This window comes from Balaenoptera borealis (genome assembly GCF_965194805.1).
Source record: "Balaenoptera borealis genome assembly, chromosome: 8".
NCBI lineage: Eukaryota > Metazoa > Chordata > Mammalia > Artiodactyla > Balaenopteridae > Balaenoptera > Balaenoptera borealis.
The window spans coordinates 55,869,058-55,889,448 of record NC_138865.1 but is presented as its reverse complement, the minus strand read 5'-3'; the positions used below and the strand labels follow the sequence as shown (position 1 = coordinate 55,889,448).

Genomic DNA, 20,391 nt, shown 5'->3' with positions numbered 1-20,391 from the left:
TTAGTTCTAGTAGTTTTCTGATGTCATCTTTAGGATTTTCTATGTATAGTATCATGTCATCTGCAAACAGTGACAGTTTTACTTCTTCTTTCCCAATTTGTGTTCCTTTTATTCCTTTTTCTTCTCTGATTGCCACGGCTAGGACTTCCAAAACTGTTGAATAAGAGTGGCGAGAGTGGACATCCTTGTCTTGTTCCTGCTCTTGGTGGAAACGCTTTCAGTTTTTCACCATTGAATATGATGTTTACTGTGGGTTTGTCATATATGGCCTTTATTATGTTGAGGTAGGTTCCCTCTATGCCCATTTTCTGGAGAGTTTTTATCTAATCATCTCAGTAGATGCAGAAAAAGCTTTTGACAAAATTCAACACCCATTTCTGATAGGATGCTTTTTGAATTGTCAGAACCTGTTAGATGAATGTTTTTCAAAGGCATCCAGTGTGGTGCAATGGAAACAGTGATATAAAGCTGTGAGAGCCTCATCCTTTCTACCAGTGACCATCTGTGTAAGTTTTTTCAAGGGATAGACTCATGGAGTCTCCTGGTTGGATGGGACTCTACAGGTTATGTGGCTGATCCTCCAGCTGATGCATAAAACCCTTTCTGTACAGTCTCTCCTATACTCTCCCATATTGGGCAACTTGCCTTTTTAAAGGACACATTTCCTATTTAGATATTTCTCATGGTTAGAAACTTCTTAACTTACATGAGCTAAAATATTTCTCCCACTGACCTCCATCTAGATTTGTCTAGTGAAGGCATGTGAAATTACTCTAATCCCTTTTCCACGCAACAGCCCCCCTTACATTTGAGGGTCAAGTGCCTGCTTTCTTCCCAGGGCATCTCTCCAGGATAAATATCTTGATCTCTCTGAACCTCAATTGTCTTATCTCTAGAATGTAGTTACAAAAAGGATTCCTGCATCTGTGAGTGCCTTCGTGAGTGAGACACCATGCTAGATGCTAAGGATACAGAAGAGAATATACTGTCTCTGCCTCCCAGAAACTCACCAGGGAAGAGAAGTCAAATGATGCAGCAGAGAGATAAAAAGCCCTCTTAATAGAAGTGTGCAAAGGGTGCTGGACCCTTCACAAGATTTTAGAGAAGATCAAATTAATTAAGATATTGGAAGTGTAGTGTATACACTATAAAAGACTGTAAGTTTGTTTGGTATTACTATTAGCGGTAGTCAGAGATGTACCAATAGCTGATCTGTCCCCATTATTTTTTCTGAAGCCTGTTATGCCTCTGACCTTTTCAGTTTGAAGCTTCTGTTTGAAACCTCTGAGTTCCACATAATTAATGAATTTGGATATGTGATGGTGCCCACAGGGGGCTAGAAACATGCCAATAAGTTTATCTTTCCTCCTGCTCTTGCAGGTTGTTTGGGTTCAGGGCTTGTAAAAGACAATTATACTCAGTGAATTTTTAAGTGAATTCAGATCTTATAAGCTAGGGACACTGTAAATCTGTACTGATGCTTTACTGTTTAAAACTCCAGATGGTGATGGTAATACTTCAGCTTTTCTCCATATGGAGAAACAGAAGACAGCTTTCAGAAGAAAGCAGTGGCAAAATTCAGATATCATCATTTTGTAGCACTAGGTCACTCTGTGTCTCTCTCACAGGGTGTTTGAGCTTCTCATCGTGATTTTTCAAGCATCTCTTTACTTTGCCAAGCATATCATAAATGGAAGTAAGAGGAAGAACTATATATTGATGTGACACGATGCTGAGGTTAGGGTTTGCCACAATATGGCAGCATTTCTTACACTTGGGAAACTTAAAAATACAGATTCCCAGACCCTACCTCCAAATACTCAGATTTAGCTATCTGGTGGGTGTTGGGAGAGGGGAAGAGCTGCTGCATGGTACTTGAAATTAGTTTCTGGATAATTTTAGTACAGGTGGGCGCTGCATTGGGAAACACTGGGGGTGGAGTGCGCTTGTGATATGAGGGCAGTAAATCTTGTCCTGCCTCTGACTTTGTATTTGTTCTTGCCTCCACTAACTTCTGAGGGTCTCCTTTTTATCAGGAGTTTATATCGTGAGGAGTCAATAAGATGAGTCAGATAGTTCCATTCTCAAAGAATCTTCAGTATAGCCTTAAGATGTCTGTAGATCCTGGTTTAGTAGCTACATGACTTGGAGTGGGTAACTTTTAAGCTTAGTGATATAACTTGGATAATACAATCTACCTATTCTTCAGGATTGTTAGGAAAACTGATTAAAGGTTCTGTGGCTGTTATCTTCCCTAAGCTGGACAAGAACTGATTGAGTATAGTTGATATCCATTATTCAAGAGAAAACGTTTTCTCCATGCCATCATAAGCATTCATTTCCTTATGGAAGTACTTTTGTTTTGTTTCGTTTTATAGTTGTAATTTAACTATTTGGCTTTTGAGTGTGCTGTAAAATGTTGGGTTACAAAAGTTCCTTCTGTTACCAAATGGCTCATCAGGATTTAGACTCCTCTGGGCCACTTCCCTTCAGGGTCTGATAGGGCTGCTACCACCACCACTTACTGTCTTTGTAAATTAGCCGTTTTCTTCTGTCAGTAATTTCTGTTCAAATCTGATTATAACAACTAGGCTTCCAGTAGGAAGTGGTAGGTGTAGGTGTATCCAGGGCACTCCAAATATAATTACTGAGTTTTTTGAGCTAGCTCATTATCTCAGCTTCATGGTGCCCCATACCCCTTTCTTTCACAGATGTCTTTATCTAAATCACCAGTACCTGATTAGTAAATTTGCTTCAACTGTAAAAGATAAACAGTACTCTACAGTAAAAGCGCATTTAAAATACACAGAAAGCAGCAAAAAAAAAAAAACCCAATGCAACGTTTTCTGAGAGACGAAGCACGCTTACTGCTGTGGTATAAATAAATGGTCTTTGTGGATTTCATTTGCATTATTTCTGTACCAGAGTTTTCATAATGTACCCTCAAAATCTCACCTTATATATTTCTTACTTCTTTTTTTTTTAACATAAAGAAAACTACCAACAATGATATATTTTTGAAAAGTAAAACATCATCTGCTTTTTGTACATGCTTATAAGCCTTGCGAGAGCAAGGCCTCAAAAAATTGGGGAAAGACTCAGAATTGTTCCTCTCCAGGGAATTCTTTAGTAAAAGGTGAAAGATTTATATGATCTGAAGAGAAACCAGAGTATATTTCTTACTTTTTTGTAGCATCAATAATCAGTGTTCGAGGAGTCTTCTAGCGTTTCTCCTGACTGCCCACTTTTTTTTTTACAAACATTGAAATCTTAAATTTTTAATTAAAAAATATGAATGAGTAAATTCTCTAGTTGTGTGGTGTAATTAATCTCACCTAACTTTTGCCTTTATTATCACCCACATGGTACATGCTTATAAGCAGTTAATAATTTAGTCACATCTTTCTGAATATTAACAAATGAGTCTATATGAATTTCATACATCAACTTAAATACAAAATGCGTTGATGACAGGTTTGGTTGAGAAATGTATCTCAACAATCTGTGAGATGAAAGAGTTGTTAACTTCTCATAAACTTTCAAATCATGTAGATGAGAGATTTTTTAAAAATTGACTGTAATGAAAAGGTAAGTTTTAGGTAATACCTTTTAACACCTGAGATCAGTATTCTCTTCATATTTTCTCTCAGCACTACCTTCCTGAGGTAATTCTGCGTTCTTCCTCTCTTTGCCAGAGGATTTCTGTGACCTACGAAGACCCTTTCCAAATGTATTTTCTGGGACTTTCTCTCTCCCACAGTCAAAACTTGTATGTCTTTTCCTGATTTTTCTTTAAGCGCTCTGGCCTCCATTGTTTTTGATGAGAAGTCAGCTGTTAATTTTATGTTCCACAGTGGAACAAGTTGTTTTCCTCTGGTTGATTTCAACAATTTATCTTTGGCTTTTAACATTTTGATGAGTTTGGGTGTGGTTCTCTTTGAATTCATCCTACTTGGAGTTCATGGAGCTTCTTAGAAATATAGATTAGTATGTTTTTTAAAAATCAAATTTGGAATATTCTCAGCCATTATTTCTTTGAATATATTTCTGTTCCGTTCTCTCTCCTTTCCTTCTGATAATTTCAGTGTGCGTATGTTCTACAGTTAATGGTGTCCCACCTTTCTGAAGCTCTTTTTATTTTCTTTCTTCTTTTTTCTTTCTTTTCTTTGGATTATATAGTCTCTATTCATCTGTTAATAAGTTTCCAGTTCAAATCTGCGGAACCACTCTACTGAATTCTTCATTTCAGTTACTGTACTTTTTAACTCTAGAATTTCCATGTAGTACTTTGTTGCATTTTCTATCTTTTTGTTGATATTCTCTGTTTGATAAGACATTGTCATCATACCTTCCTTCACTTCTGTAAGCATGGCTTCCTTTTGTTCTCTGAATATACTTAAAATGGCCGCTTTCAAGTCTTGTTAAATATAACTTCTGGCACCTGTAAGTTTCTAGCGCCTGTTTTTTTTCCTGTGTATGGGTCATACTTTTCTGGGTTCTGTTTTTTCTGTTTTTTGGGTGTTTCATAATTTTTTTGTTGAAAGCTGCACATTTTAGGTAAAATATTGTAGCACCTCTGAATACTGACACTCCTTACCCCTTCCTTTTTGGAGGAAGTTTGTTGAAGTTGTTGTTAGGTCATTTATTTATCTGTTTAGTGACTTGGCTGGACTAATTCTGTAAAGTCTATTTTCCCCACATTACATCCTCTATGACTTTCTTGCTTAGATTTTTTTTTCTTGTTTTTATTTTTGGCCTGAATTCTTAAGGGTTTTCTGTGGATCTTTATAAACCATTTATTGATCACAGTTTGTGCTTAAGCCACCCTAGCTACTTAGATGTGTGTGTGTGGTTTGTAGACTGCTTTCACACTTCAGGGAGTTTACAGTTTCCACCCACTTTTAGCCAGGGTCCAGTAGTTCAGAGGTCTTCTCTCCAGTCTCTCCAGGGAGGGTGCAGCACTAGCTAGGCACAAAGTCTTCCAGACCATGAGGGATGAATATGACTTTATTTTTAAGCCCAACTTCCTGACTTCCTTCTAGGTTAGAGTGGCTTATTGTTTAGCCAGTGTTTTGGTCAAAGGTTGTGCTTAAGCCTTTTAAGTCAGTAAGGCTTCCACATTTTGCTGATGGATCTATGTATGACTTGGGGAATTTTCATGTCTGCCCCAAGTCCCACTCTGGTTACTCCTGAGTGGGTACAGCCTAGGATATGTTCTCAATCGTTAGGACCCTCAGGGATGAGTGTGATCCCAGGAACACTCTTCTTGGATGTCTCTTAGGCTTTGTTAAATTTATGGCCGGTCCATCATTTTATAATACGTATGATACATCATGATACTTACATCATGAAGCTACTAGGCGCATGTAATTATTTGCTTGCAACCGGAATCTCCATTGTTTTTGACAGTGTCCTTAGGCATGAACTTCTCCCTGCTATGTCCCAAATAAAACCAGTCGATTCAGGCAGCATCATAGAGCTCTCTGTCATTAGGGCTTGCCTCTTCTCCTGGGCAGAACCTCTGTGCCATTACATCAGATCTTTGGATGGGAACAGTAGCCCACTTCTCCCTGAGTGACAGCCCCTCTCTACAAGCAGGCACTGCATGGTTTTTTAGCTTGCTTCTCTCAGTGTGGAATCTTTGCCTGACGAGTGAGCTTGGATTGCTCACTTGGTGATTGGAGCCCTAGTGTTCTCAGCCTGTTGCTCCTGGGGCCAAGCCCTGCCCTGCAAGTAGAAAAGGAGTGGGGGAAGGGGATGTAGTCCTCTCAGCAGCACCTGCCCAGATTTGTGCTTCTGCATTGCAGGGTTGGGAGTGGAGGGATGGGAGACACTGGCAGCCTAGCCTGCCTCTCTCAGATGAAACCATAGCCCTAGACTAGGAGCTGGGGAGAGATAGAACCCTGTTCTTGGCTGTACCTACCCAGAGTAGAGCTTCCATCACCCCCCTCTTTATCTGATTTTTTCAAGGCTTTGCTCTAGGCTAAGTGACATTTAGCTCATCTGGCGATTAATCCCTTGTAGTTGAATGTGCTTCTTAGGTTGTGGTTTCTTATATCTTTATGTCTCTGTTGCTAGTACCATTAGTGTCATAGGAAGTACTCAGTAAATGTCCCTGGATGAATGAGTGGATGAATACCATATTTTTCAAGTGATGTGTTTATTTTTACTCAGAGCAGATGATGTATACAATGGGGCTTTTGGGTACTTGGGAGCTCTGCTGGGTGTGGAAGTAGGTCTACACTCTGCCGACCTAGGCCAGTCATAGCCAGCCAGAACTTTCAAAATAAAAGGAGGATAAAGCAGTACCACATGGCACATGAGTAAGAAAAGACAACCCAATAGCAGAGCAAACATCAGTAGCAACCACAACAACAAAAAAATAGGCACATGATATGCACAGGCAGCCCATAGAATAGGTATCCCAGAAGATCAGTTAGTGTGAAAGGATGTTCACCTTCTCTAGTAATCAGGAATATGGAAGTTGAAAGCAATATTGTAATATACATTCATAACCATCAGATCTGCAAAAATTAAGAAGTCTGACAAAACTAAATATTGAGGAACATGTGGAGAAACGGGAATTTTGGTACACTGAAGGGGGGGCTATAAATTGGTACAACTGCTTGGGAGAGTAATGTGGCAGTAATGAAATAAACTGAAGATTCATGTATCATGCGTACCTTATGACACAGTAATTTCACTTCAGGGCACATATCCTAGAGAAAAGTCCTACTCATGCAGCAGGAGACACTCACAGAGGGATGCTTATTGCTGTACTGTTTGTAATAGTGAAAAGCATAAAACGACCCAAGTATACATCACTAAAAAAATAAATTTTTATGTAGTCTTACAGTGGAACACTGTACAGCAGTTCAAATGAATGGTCTGCCTCTACCTATAGCGACATCTGTAAGTTTGATGTGTGACAAGTTATGGAAGGATGGGTGCAGTATGGTACCATTTATATATGCTAAAAACAGAAAATAAATCTTTACACTGTTTACGGATTTTGTAGCACAGGTTTCAGCATACTGTGATCTGTGGGCCAAATCTGACCCATGGCCTATGGTAGAACAACTCACTAGCTAAGAATGATGTTTATGTTTTCAAATTATTGTAAAAACAAACAAAAAACAAGCAAACTATGGCTTTTCTTCATAGCAGGTCAGATAGACACTCCAAGGGAAGCTTTGAGCTCTGAAAGAAAGTTTACTGTATAAAAGGGAGAGTGTGCTTTAATTTAAAAAAAAAAAAAAGTATGAGGCATAGAATGAATCTGATTGTTTTATCAGCCTGCTATAACAAAATACCATAGACTGAGTAATTTATAAACAACAGAAATTTATTTATCATAGTTCTGGAGGCTGGCAGTCTAAGATTTGGTGTCTGTTGAGGATCCTTTTCCTAGTTCATAGATTATCATCTTCTCACTGTGTCCCCACATGGCAGAAGGTGCTGTCTGGGGTTTCTTTTATAAGGGCACTAATCTTATTCATGAGGACTCCACCCTTTTGATCTAATCACCTACCAAGGGCCCCACCTCCTAATACCATCACATTGGAGGTTAAAATTTCAACATATGAATTTTGGGAGGATGAAAACACTGTCTATAGCACTGACCCTCAAGTCCTAACCTAGTTCTACTTGCCACTTTACTAAAAAGTTTGCTGCTCCCTGGTAAACATATACTCTGTGTGTCTGGAGACATATTTCCTCAGCCTAGCCTGGTGGATAGTTCCAGCATCCTTCCTCCAGCCTTTCTGCCCCAGGAGTTTCTTCTATGTCTTAGAATTTTAGCTTTTTCTGGGTATTGCCTAACCTATCTGGAGGCAGCCTTCAACCAGTGGAAACATGAATCAGATGATTGCCCCAGCTTCATCCAAGGAAACAGTACTGAGATGTGTTCCACATGGTTCCTCGCAGGGACCACTGCAAGAGCAAGCCACATTACCCAATTCTGGAGTGTGGTAACCAGCTCCAGAACACACTCTTCTGGGCCTTGCCTTTCTCTGCCCCGCTCTTCCTGCTCCCTCATTCTGCTTGCTGGGACCGCCATCCAAATAAACTGCTGCCACTTCATGCATGACCCAGACTCTGTTTGGGGAAGCTCCAAACTAAGACAGACACATAGGCAGTAAAAGAACAAAACTGCCGTTGGAAAGGAGAGTGGTACTGTTGGGGTGGCGGAAGCAGAGGGGGGCATGGGGAGCAGGAAAGGAGCTTTAATTATATTTTTACAGTTTACTTATTTATAAGTATCCATAACAAATAGGGCAGAAGGTGAGCTTTTTAAAAGCTGAGTTGTGTACAGATGGGCATTTACATTTTAGAGTTTGAAATCATGTGCCAGATTTCTATGTGAAAATAGTCTTCCTCTTTTAATTTTTCTTCGGGAACCTGTTTCTTATGGTGCTTAAAATCCAACTTCTGCCTTGACATGTTGATCATACCTTTTTGAGTGAAAGTAATTCATTATAAGAATACAAGAAAGGCACCCATATTTAAATAGTAGAGAATATGCACCAGAGTAATTAAATTGAAAGAGACTTCCCCTTCATTTTTTAAAAAAATACTTCACAGGATAACTTTCTCCTCTAGTAGTAGTGATATCGAAAACCTTCTGCTATGTTCAAGATATGCTCCTGAGCTCTAAATGACAGGTTGAGCATGCTCTAAGTTAGGAAATATTATGTAAGAGTAGAGGTAATTCACTCCAGAGAAACACAGTTTACAGGAAACTATAAAATAACTCATTGGGAACATTTCTTTTAGGTTCCAGAAAATTAAGTCCCACTGTGGGTTTTCATGCAGAGTGTAGAAAAGGGAAACAAACCAAAACAAAAGGACAACAGCAACAACAAGATTGTGTTCTCTAAGCCTCCTTAGAGAGCAGGATGTTTTTATTAGCATATTTGGGACTTGATGCAGGCAAGACTTCTTTCAGAAAGAAGCCATATGTTCTCTTGTGCATGCCAGACTTGTGACAATCACGATTCTGTGGTCTTGCAAATGAAAGCAAAATGTTGTGTAGCCCTCCCAGCAGGGATGAAACCTTTTCCTAAAGCAGCATCCTTTTGTGATGCCAAGCTCTCATTTGACTGAGTTGCTTTGCACTAAGTATATCTAGCATGAGGTTTTAAAATTATAAATCCTCTCCTTTTACCCTCATTGCTCTTAGGATGAAGGCCTTCATTTGGCCCAAAAAGGCCTGCAGTGTCTGACTCCTGCCAGCATCTCCAATGTCATCTTGGGTGCCTTTTCCTTCCCTCTCTAATCTTCATTCATGCTGGGCTCTTGGAGGAGCCATGCTTACCCATTATACCCCAGGACCTTTGCACATCCTCCTCCTTGTCTCTTCCTTGCCTGACATATAAAAAGCATTCAGTAAATACTTTCCAAATGAATGATAGAGGTTAGAAAGTAGCCAGAATCTAACATGGTGGTGGTGGTGGAGATGTTGTGGTAGGCAACAAGCATATAAAAAAGGCACCACTTCTGTCTAATCACTAGTGTTTTAAATGGGTATGGAATAGGCCAACTCTTCCTTTTACTCTCCTTTCTTATTTACATTGTATTCTTACCAACAGTCATGCCAGCATGTTATATTAATAATAATTTTTAAAAACAGTTTAAGGTACTACTGTTGGAGAATGTGTCCAGAGCTGCTGCTGATTATCCTGTATCCATATGCACTTTTTGCCATCAGACTTTGCCACCAGTAGAGGGGTATTTTGAGGGAAGGAAGAAAAGATAAGTGCAATGATTGTTCAGGGGAGTGATACCAAATAGAACTGAAATAGGAAAAAAATAAGCAGACCAAATTAGTGCATAGGTTGGTGTACTGATCCACTGCCTGCTCATCTGCTCATACATTGCAGGCCAACCCTGTGCCAGGGCAGCACTGGGTACTAGGAAACAGAGATGAACAAGACCAAGATCACTGCCTTCTAGGAACTCTAAAACGTTGGAGAGGCATTCAAGTAGATGATGATAGTACAAAATACAACCTAACAAGTGCTGAATAGAGTTTGACCCAGTGTTACCAAACCAAACTTGGGTCCACTCGCCTGATGTGCCGCAAAGCCGAGCTGCTGACACCAGGTTGTGGTGAAGGAAATACAGTGTTTATTGCCGGGCCAGCTAAGGAGACTGGGCAGCTTAGGCTCAAAAGACCTGAATCCCCCAATGGCTTTTAGGGAAGGGTTTTTAAAGACAAAGTGAGGGAGTAGGTCATGGGGCACGTGATCAGCTCGTGCACAGCTCTCTGATTGGTGGGTGGTGAGGTAACCCTGTGAGGTCACAGGGGTCAGCATTATCAGTCCTCAGGCTCCAGCTGGTCTGGGGGCTACGTGCTCATGGTCATCATGTAGTTAGCTTCTTCCACCTGGTGGAGGTTTTAGTATCTGCAAAACAATTCAAGGATATGGCTAAGGATATTATCTATAGCCCCTGAGGAAGAACTAAAGGTTCTTGACTAACCTATTATTATTTTGTCTTGCTTGACTGTTTTCCTTTGTTTCTGCATTTTCTCACTTTTCTGATTAAATTTGTTCTTTGGAACTCGGGGAAAGCCTAGGAGACTAAAGCTCTTCTACAGACAAGAGGCAGGTGGGGGATATGAGGGGTGGGGGAGTCTGTCCTTGGGAAGGCCCTACAGTGTCTTGCTCAGTTTCACCAGGGCTGTGGGAACACAGAGGAATTTGGACATATTTACAGGGGAAGGTACAAGTGACCTAGTGACGATTTGGTCACAGTAGGTACATAGGCACAGGAAGAGAGTTACGGATTTATTATTGAAGGACAGTAAAACCTAACATATTAATCAAGTCTTGTTAGTTACCAAGAAAATACTTAGCAATGATTTTTAGCAATATAGACAGTTATGGAAAGCAAGTTAAATTTTTTAAAGAACTTTTGTACATTAAACTATCCTCTGATGCTGCAGATTGGTATCTATTGATTACAGCTAACCCAAGTAGACTCTCTCCTGGAAAACAGGATTTTTATTGAGTATGGGAATCAAGGGACCTGGATTTCAGTCCTACCTCTGGTATGACCTGGCTGTCTGACCATAACGTATCTGTTTATCTCATCCCCACATCCTCAATGCTCCCCATCCCTGCTCCTCTCCCTACCCTCCAGCACACACAGGTACCCATGGGATGATGTAGTCCCAACAAAAACACAATTTTACTCCTGCAGTGCTTCTATTCTGAGGAGTGACCAGACTCCCTCCTTCCTGCAACGTCACCTCAAATTAGAATTGGAATCCCTCATTTTGCCAGAAAACCCCAAACCCCCAAAAGAAAAAACCATACTGCATGGCCTCATGAATGTATTCACTTTCCTCTCACATTCTCCTACTTAACCTCTACTTGCTAACTCCATGAACCGATATAACACAGAACTCTGTGGTTACTGGAGTTGATTTGATAAGAAAACTTAAGAGGTCACTTCTGAAAAGTGGATTCTCAGTATAGCATTGCAGTCTGAAATGTAAATCTCCAGTTCATCTTTAACTGGTAACGAGTGCCCGCAGGAACACCATTTTGCTCTTTAAAGATCCTCATCTGGGTCGATGCCGTATGTATTAATGGCCCTCAAGCCTTTATTTGGCCTGGATTTTGGGAAGTGTCTGTGTCTTCCTTCTACCACAAGTTAGTCCTGGGTAGACATATTTTGGAAGTCTCCACCTTACATTCGCCATGTCTGTGATGTCACCGTGTTACTTGTAGGTAACAGAGTCACGTGGTGGTACTTATAGAGTAACGACACTAATCCTTTGCGTTGGTGAAGTGCTTTACAGTCAACAAAGCAACTACTCAGTTATCTTATATAATCTTCATAACTGTCCTGTGAGGTGGCTTTGAATTATCCACATGTCAGAAAACTTGAGAGGTAAAATTATTTGCCCAAGGTTATCAACCTAGAAAATAACACAAAACCTCCATCACCTTATGGATGGACAAAGAAAATATGGTATATTCATACAATGAAACATTATGCAACCATAAAAGGAAGGAGGTACTAATACCTGCCACACACGGATGAACCTTGAAAACGTGATGCTAACTGAAAGAAGCCGGAAACAAAGGACCACGTCATTATATAATTCCGTTTATATGAAATATCTAAAACAGGTATTTCCATAGAGACAGAAAGTAGATTAGTGGCTGCCAGGGGGTGGGGCCTTGAATGGAGTTGGGAGAGGGGGTTGGGAGTGACTGCTAATGTGTACCAGGTTTCTTTTTGGTGTGATGAAGCTGTTCAAAAATTAGATTATGGTGATGATCACACAGCTCTGTAAATATACTAAAAGTCATTGAATTATATATTTTAAATGAGTGAATTTTGTGGCATGCAAATTATATCACACTAAAGTTGTTAAAATTTTTAATTCATTTTTCTTTTCCCTACACCCCAGAGCTTTAGGGAAGTGACTTTAAGAAGTGTCTTCTTGATACATATTTGGCTTCACTTTTTTCTGTCATGAAAAGAGGTGCCCCGCCTCTTCTTAAAAGTCTGTCCCTTCCAAATGTTCCTCCATCTCTTCTCTCATGTCCAAATCGAACAAATAAGAGGACAGCCTTCTCAGAGTCCCTGCGTCCACCACTCCCTAGCTGACATTAGCACATCAGTAAGCCTGAGAAGAATTAAAAAGACAGTATCCTTTCCTGTGTCCTTTCCATAGTTTATTTTTTGGCATATTTTTATCAGAGCTTTGCAATCAGTCAACTCATTCAAGAGCAAGTCTCCCACATGGTTGGTTGAAAAGCACTGGGCAGAAACTTGAAAGGAAAGGAAGCCAGTAGTGCCAGTTTGGAGTGCTGGAATTGTATTTAGACCCTGTCCCCAATTTGGTGTGTAACTTTGAGCAACTCTAAGCCTGGAGAAATGCCGAATACTTCCCACATATATGTGTGTGTTTATATAAGTGTCTGTGTGTGAGTGTGTGTGTGAAATATAACTATTGGTACAGAATTGACTGAGGCAATAGGAAATGGGACAGTGAAGTGAGTAGTTTCTTTCCACACCTTAAAAGCATATTGGGAAAGAAGGAGTCAGATTAACTCTTAGATGATGTGGGATGCAGTGACATTACTCTGAATACATGCTCTAGCTGTTGCAGCAGCCTTGCCTGTGAAATATACCCTGCAGGGGCAGAGGACACTCAAAGTTCTAATACTAGAAATAATGGGTAAAAAGCAAACCAGGAATGTGTATATTGTCGGGGAGGGGAGCCTCCTCCACGTCTCCTTCTCTGACTTCAGCATGAGCGTACCAGGTGTGAGTCTCCAGAGTCGGCCGCAGTGCAGGCAGCAGACCTTGAAGCTTGAGGTAGAAGCAGAGTGGTGCATCTGTCAGGGCTTAGTCTTCTTAGGTGGTGACGAGATGCTTAGCGTTCAGGAAATTCTGCCCAGATTATAAATGAAATCTGTATCTGTATCTGCCTTGTCACTAAGGTGCTTTTAACATTTTTGGTTCAGATGATGGAATTTCTGTAGGTATGAGTTATCAAACTTGATATCTCAGACAGGGATCCATCTTTCTGAGTTTTGTGTTGTTATTCTGTGTTCCCAATTGAATCCCTCTATTAGCAGGTCAGTGATTTTTCTGTATAAGATGGTGGATCTGGTGTCTCTTTATTGAATGCCAAGTGGTTTGTCCATCCACTTTCATGACCATCTCTGAGGTCTCTTCATATCTTCTCTTTATTGTTATTTAAGGTAAAGCTTATTGCAGCTAAGAGCATGGTGCTAGCTTTCTTTGGCTTAGGAAGAGAGGAAGGTTTATCTCGGGATAGAGCTTGGCTGCCACATTTGGTGACGTAAAATGCTATATAGAGAGCTGAATGTATTGATGTGTGAAACACTTGTAGGAAGTCTCTCAAGTGTCTTCAAATACCCATTGGCTTGCAGTTTGTCCTTGATGTTTGCTTTCTGCAAAGGTGAGGTACCTACCTTGAATGGATGGATGAAGGCTGTCCAAGCATTAGTGATAGAAATGGAGCATATTCTGAGCTGCCTGCCCTGCAGCTGAGACCCAGCAACTGTCAGTTACTCTACTTTTTATGGGCATCTCCTACTAAAGATGATTTATTGTCTTTTTTTTTTTTTAATTTTAGAGGGATATTTGCATCAAAATAACCCTAATCTGAGAATCTGGGGGTGGGAAAGAGGAGAGTTCCATAGCATTTTCTCTTCAAACACTTTGCATGGTATTTTCTCTTTTCCTTCCTTTCCTAATTGTTATCTACCTTTGGTGTACTATAAACAGCACTCCAGCAGGTAGAAATTGCATCAGTTAGGGTTCTTCGGAGAAACAGAAACAGTAGGATATGGGGGCAGAATTTCTTCTTCCTCCAGGGAACCTCAGTTTTGTTAAGGCCTTTCAGTTGGTTGGATGCAACCCACCCACATTTTCAAGGATAATCTTATTTAGTTAAACTCAACTGATTGTGGAATTAACACATCTACAGAATATCTTCATAGCAAGACCTAGATTAGTGTTTGATTGAATAACCAGGTACTATAGCCTAGCTAAATTGACTCATCAAATTAACCATAATAGAAATAGACATCAAATTTTAAATTGGAAGACATCTTAGAACTCTCCTGGTTATCTAACCACACCCTACCACTCCCCCATTTTGTGGATGAGGAAACAGAGGTCCAGGGAAGTTTGTGATTTCAGTTCACAAAAAAGAAAAGGGCTTCCCAGCAGTTTCTTTTAACAATTGAAGGTCTAGTACCACTTCCCCTTGCCTTATCAGCTGAGTCATCAGGCATTAGGTTCTAGGCTATTCATTAACCAGGACTGAAATCCCAAATGAATTACTGGTACTTTTTTTTTCTCTTTTTGAGTTCTGCTTTTTTCTCAAGGGATTTTATGACTGAGCTTTAAATAGAATTAAAAAAAAAATACTGTGTGACATAATTCTAGCCCCAAGTCTTAGTGTCTATTTTTAGCAGAGACTGTCTTTTTATGTTTTGTTCAATTTTGGTGGCTTATTGCAGTAGACTATGAAAATGTATATTTTTTTCCCTATTGCCAGGGATGGGAAACTTTATGGAAATACTATCCCACTCTGTGAATCCCCCTTGCTAAATTACCCCTTATCTGATGAGGAACTAGATTATTTGGGGGAGTTGAAAAATACAGAAGTGGTTATTGGTTTTTTATTCTGCACATTTTATATACTTAAAACTTTTTTTTTTTTCTGAAGGACAGAAATAGGATCACTTGTGAATGAAACTGTAGGTGATAGTATAAACTATGTTTCCAGGGAGGGACTGAAACTTGCATGATACCTCTCCTACCAACTCCTTTTGAGGGGTGTGTGTAAGCAATTAGCCACAGAGTCCATGGGAAGTTCTCACTTTAGGGAAACAGGGCTTAGAAAGTTATTGCTTTTAACTCCAGTGAACCACACCAGAAGCTCAGAACATCATGCAAATCAATTTCTGCATTTTCTATATAGTATTTGACAAGAAGCAGGATAGGCTGAAAGCTGGGGAAAAGGCCAAGAGCTTAGCTCACCTAAACTCATTTTAAAGTTTTTGGCTCCAGACATTCAAAGAAAATCATTTGTCATTCTATTGAATTCTTGGGGGGGAAATCACTAGTTTTTAGATTTTTAGGAACCTTTCTATTTTTCTTCAATATAGTGAGAAATAGAGTTAGCACCGTTAGCTCAATTAACTCAATTTAGATAGATGAAAATGCCTTTACTCATTTTCTAAGAAAGAATACAAAATTTCTGGATGGGAAAAATAAATATATATTTTTTGAAATTCACTTTCAAAATATCATGGCATTTAAGCATTCCAATGTAATGACAGCTAAGAAAAACTAGTGTGAAACCTATATCCCATAAAGTGTATCCACCCTGCCTTTCATACATGGCAATACCACCATCTGGAAAAACAAGATCTACTTGTATTTAGCCAGATACCAAGAAAATACTGCTGTAATTTTGACTTTTCTGTTTCCTTCTGAATATTGGGTATGTCATCAAGTATTATCATTTAATTTTTAGGACCTAACCAATGAATAATAATTAAAGAACTTTCATAAAGATTCAGAGTATGGGCTTCTGTTATTTATTTATTATCATAGGTGATGCCTTTCTACAAATATTGCGAAAACAATATTTTGAATTTTCTGTTTTTTTGCCTGTTGACAGAGAAGAAGATATGACACTTTACAGGGGAGGTAAGAGTCTCAGAAAGGAGACTGAGAACCAGTGCTCACTCATAGTTAAGGGTCCTCCTTCAATTTATTTTGGTCTTAGAATAATTCATTGAGATACATTTTTTTTTTCAACTGATAATTGTCTGCTCTGCAAACACTGTGTTAGGTACTGCAGTCTCAGATGTTTTCAGACAAAGAAGCATGTGACATGATTCCCACCTTTTGCATCTTACAATAAGATGAGCAGAAGTTCTCAGCAATTTTACTCATCAAGTAGCTAGTTCCAGGGAGTCCAACAGATGATGTGTTTCATTAAGAGTTCACAGGAAATCTAGTAACTTCCATCTAGGGCAATCAAGATGAAGATGGAGAAGGTGAAATCTGGGTGAGCAACTTAGAGAATTGGTAGGATTTGAAAATAAGAAAAGAGAAATAGGTCCAGGTACAAGGCAGAAGGAATTAACACAGCATATTTGGTGGATGGTAAGGAAACCTGGCTTTGTATAATGAATGATGAGACAAAGCTAAACAAAAACAGGGACATTAGGCAGTAAAAAATTTGCAGGTGTGTAACGTATGAATCAATTTGGTCTTAAGTCTATTGAATTTCACTGATGTGATTTTCAAGGAGGCCTTTATAAAAAGTAGCTGGAGATATGGTAGTTGGATCTTCAGTGTTTGAAATGCAATGCAGGGAAGAATCAGAGCTGCAACTAGAGAATGGAGTGTCTTTTGCCTAGAGGTGACAGTTAATGTGGGGGAGGGTGAGTCATTGTTGGAAAGCGGGAGGCATCCTTTGGGCTGGGAACAGTGGTCATTTATTTAAGCTGTCTCCTGCTGCTGATTCCCTTGACATTTTTCTTATTCGGCATATAGAAAAAAATAGCATGAGACAACACTACTGCAGACTCAGAATTAAGACTTAATTTAAAACATGAGTCGATTGTATTATTTATTTTCTTTCTTTGAAGAGAAAAACTATCCCTGAGTGAGGTTATCAGTCTTGTTTGCCTTACTTTATGCCTCCTTTCAGTCATCTTAACATTAACATTTACAAAATTACACTGTAGTTCAGTCCACAAATCTTTACTGAGTATGTGTTGTGAGGAATACAATGAAGAATAAGATAGAAGAAGGTGAGATTTTCGGTTTGGTTGGAATACAGAATATATGGAGAGTGTAATAGAAAATAAGATTAAAAGTATAAGCTCTCAGTGTTGTGCTACATGGGTACAATTGAAGGTTTTGAACAGAAGAGTTGTTTTTAGACAGTACAGGTTTTAGGAACCACCTCACTGGAAAACAGTAGGGCAAAACTATTCTTAAATAAATGGTGCTAGGTAAGGAAAACAAAACTCATCGTTGGCCAAATGAGCTCAGGGAGCCTTTCTTCCTCACCTTGACTCTTATACACAAAGGCAATAGAAGTTCTAGTAATGTTATTTAAAGAACAGGAGGAGAAAATGTTTGGCATACTCCTAAGGAGTGAGAAGATTGTTATTTAACACATTGTTTAATTCAGTGCCTTGATATGTTTAGATCCTTTGTGACTTGGAAAAACAAAAGTAGCCCAGAGAACAATGTGGATGTCATTTTGAATAGTCTTCTTTTTCCGTCCATCTAATTAGATAAGAAAATTTATATCAACCAAATAATCAGACCAGGACCAGTTTCTACCTGTTAGCTTCATTCAGAATATTTGGTGAACTGTTTCTCTCAGAGCAGCTCAAATGTCAGCTTTTGTGGAAAATGGAAAGATTCATATTTTCTCTTTCTCCCTTCCTCTCTGTCCTCCTGCCTTCCCCTGCCTCCCCCTCAGTACTTAAGCCAAATAGTTAAAGCCAGTGGACTGATGAGTTGTCCTCCGTGTGAGTTACCAGGACTAGTTCTAAATTACTAATGGCCAGTGTGATCCCATTTGATATAGAGCCAGCAGTTGTGGTGCTAACCTGTTGATGGATGCAAAATGGGAGGAAATAAAAATTACTCTCAGTTGAGCAACATGGAATTGAAAGTATTATATAAGCCCTTGTGCTTTTGATGAAGGTCATATTTTATGGCTTAGAGATGGCCAAAATGTGATTAACCCAAGGTTACCAGGATTCTCTAATGTTACTATAAATGGAGACATTTCTCAGCTACTTGGTTTTTGTGACGGTTTTGCAAATGAAAATTAAATATCTCATTCATGGGTCATGGGAGGGGTATATCTATAATGATCCTCTTTAACTAAAATGGGGCCTTGTGATATAGTGAGTTCCGTGACATTGAAGACAGTCAGGTAGAACTGAGACAGTTGAGTCGGGGTTGTGTAGCTTATATTTCTTTATTGTGTAAGAGTTCAACAAGATTAGAGTTTCCCAGCCCAAATTTAACAGAAAACCACATACTTCAAGAATAAGACACAAGAGGGGCTTAAGTATGAGCTAAAACTGCCATCACTGAGCAGAGTGAAAGGGAGGGAATCAGTGTAAAAATCATAGTAAAATTTGTTTGGTGATAGGGAAAATTCGATATTAATAACCTTTAAGTCCCCTTCTATTCCTGATTTTCTATAACTTAAACCTCAACATGTAGGTTAAGTTACTGGCACTTGGAATTCCACTAGGAAGTTCTAAACTGAATTCTAAGGCCTTCCCATCCCCATTTCTGGGTTGGTAAACATCTTTAAGAAAGTAGTCAAAGAAGCTGACTTCTGGGCCAGATCACAGTTGATACAGGCTTTTTAGATTGGGTGATAGTGATGCTACACAAAACCTGGATCTGTGCAGACTGTTGAAATAGTTGATAGCCGTCATCACCTAGGATACAGGTTAGGTGAGAGGGCTGATGTCAAGGACCGAAGGTTAAAGCAGTGAATCTAACTCTGGCCATCTGGCCCTTTGAATCTAAAGGAACTTCAGGCACAAATGGCCAGCACCACGGACAGCTCTTCAGTGCTTATGGTGCAAATGCAAAGCCACCTAGGGTTTACTTGGGAAAATTGCCTTCCAGGTCCTGGTTCCACCTCTTCCTAGCTAAAGATCCCTACCATGGACAGGCAGTTTAATTTATGCAAGCCTCAGTTTTCTCATCTGCAACATAGGAATAATATCTGCTCTACATAGTTCTTATGGTACGCATACTGGATGATAAATTACAAGTCAAAGTGCCAGTTATACAAATTAAAGATGTGAATATTGTTTTTACTAACATTTCATTTTTAATCATTGACCTTTATCTGCCTAACATTGTATTATGTTAATGAAAATTGCTAGATTCTCCTCAAGGTATGAAACAACAGTTAAATAAACTGATGGGAAAGACCAGGGTATTTAATCAGATATACAATTTACTGGTAAGAGAACAGAACTAGGATATATTGCATGTCTTGTAGGTTCACACACCGGTTTTTATATTTACTATGCCGTTTATTTTCATAACAACTCTGTGTGCCATGGCAGTCCATTCCATGCCCTTCCATCATAGCATATTCCTTCTGTTAGTGCTGCTGAGGTGAAATCTGGGCCAGAGTGGTGATAGAATTCAGACTCTTGGTTTTCCCAAGAGTGATCTCTTCTAAAGATTTTCCTGATGACAGAATGCAGCAGTTAAAGAAAGAGAGTGTAAGGACTATACCTCAGCCCCCTATAAGGGGATATCAGAGCTTCCATGGCCAGAGAGATAGAGCCATGTATCCCAGGACTCTTTTAGAAGGAGGTAACCCAAGCTCACTTGGATGACCCAAGTTGTTACTGAGGTTGCTGCAGGTCTGGCCATGGTGGGGATCCTCTGCAAAGACCCTCAACACAGTGGCTATTAAAGGAAATGAAAAATTATACTTCAGCATCTGTGTGTGATAACTTTATGTAGCACAGTGACATCTTAGTAAAAAGCATCTAACTGGGCTTCCCTGGTGGTGCAGTGGTTGAGAGTCTGCCTGCTAATGCAGGGGACACGGGTTCGAGCCCTGGTCTGGGAAGATCCCACATGCCGCTGAGCAACTGGGCCCGTGAGCCACAACTGCTGAGCCTGCGCGTCTGGAGCCTGTGCTCCGTAACAAGAGAGGCCGCGATAGTGAGAGGCCTGTGCACCGTGATGAAGAGTGGCCCCCGCTCACCGCAACTAGAGAAAGCCCTCGCACAGAAACGAAGACCCAACACAGCCATAAATAAATAAATAAAATTAAATTAAAAAAAAAAAACCCACAGTTCG

The 20,391-nt window shown here is 39.7% G+C and overlaps 1 protein-coding gene across 2 annotated transcripts in view; it reads left to right on the top strand.

Moving 5' to 3' along the window:
* SH3GL2 (SH3 domain containing GRB2 like 2, endophilin A1) overlaps nucleotides 1-20,391 on the top strand; it is a 217,224-nt gene that overhangs the window by 118,710 nt on the left and 78,123 nt on the right. The window lies entirely within an intron of this gene.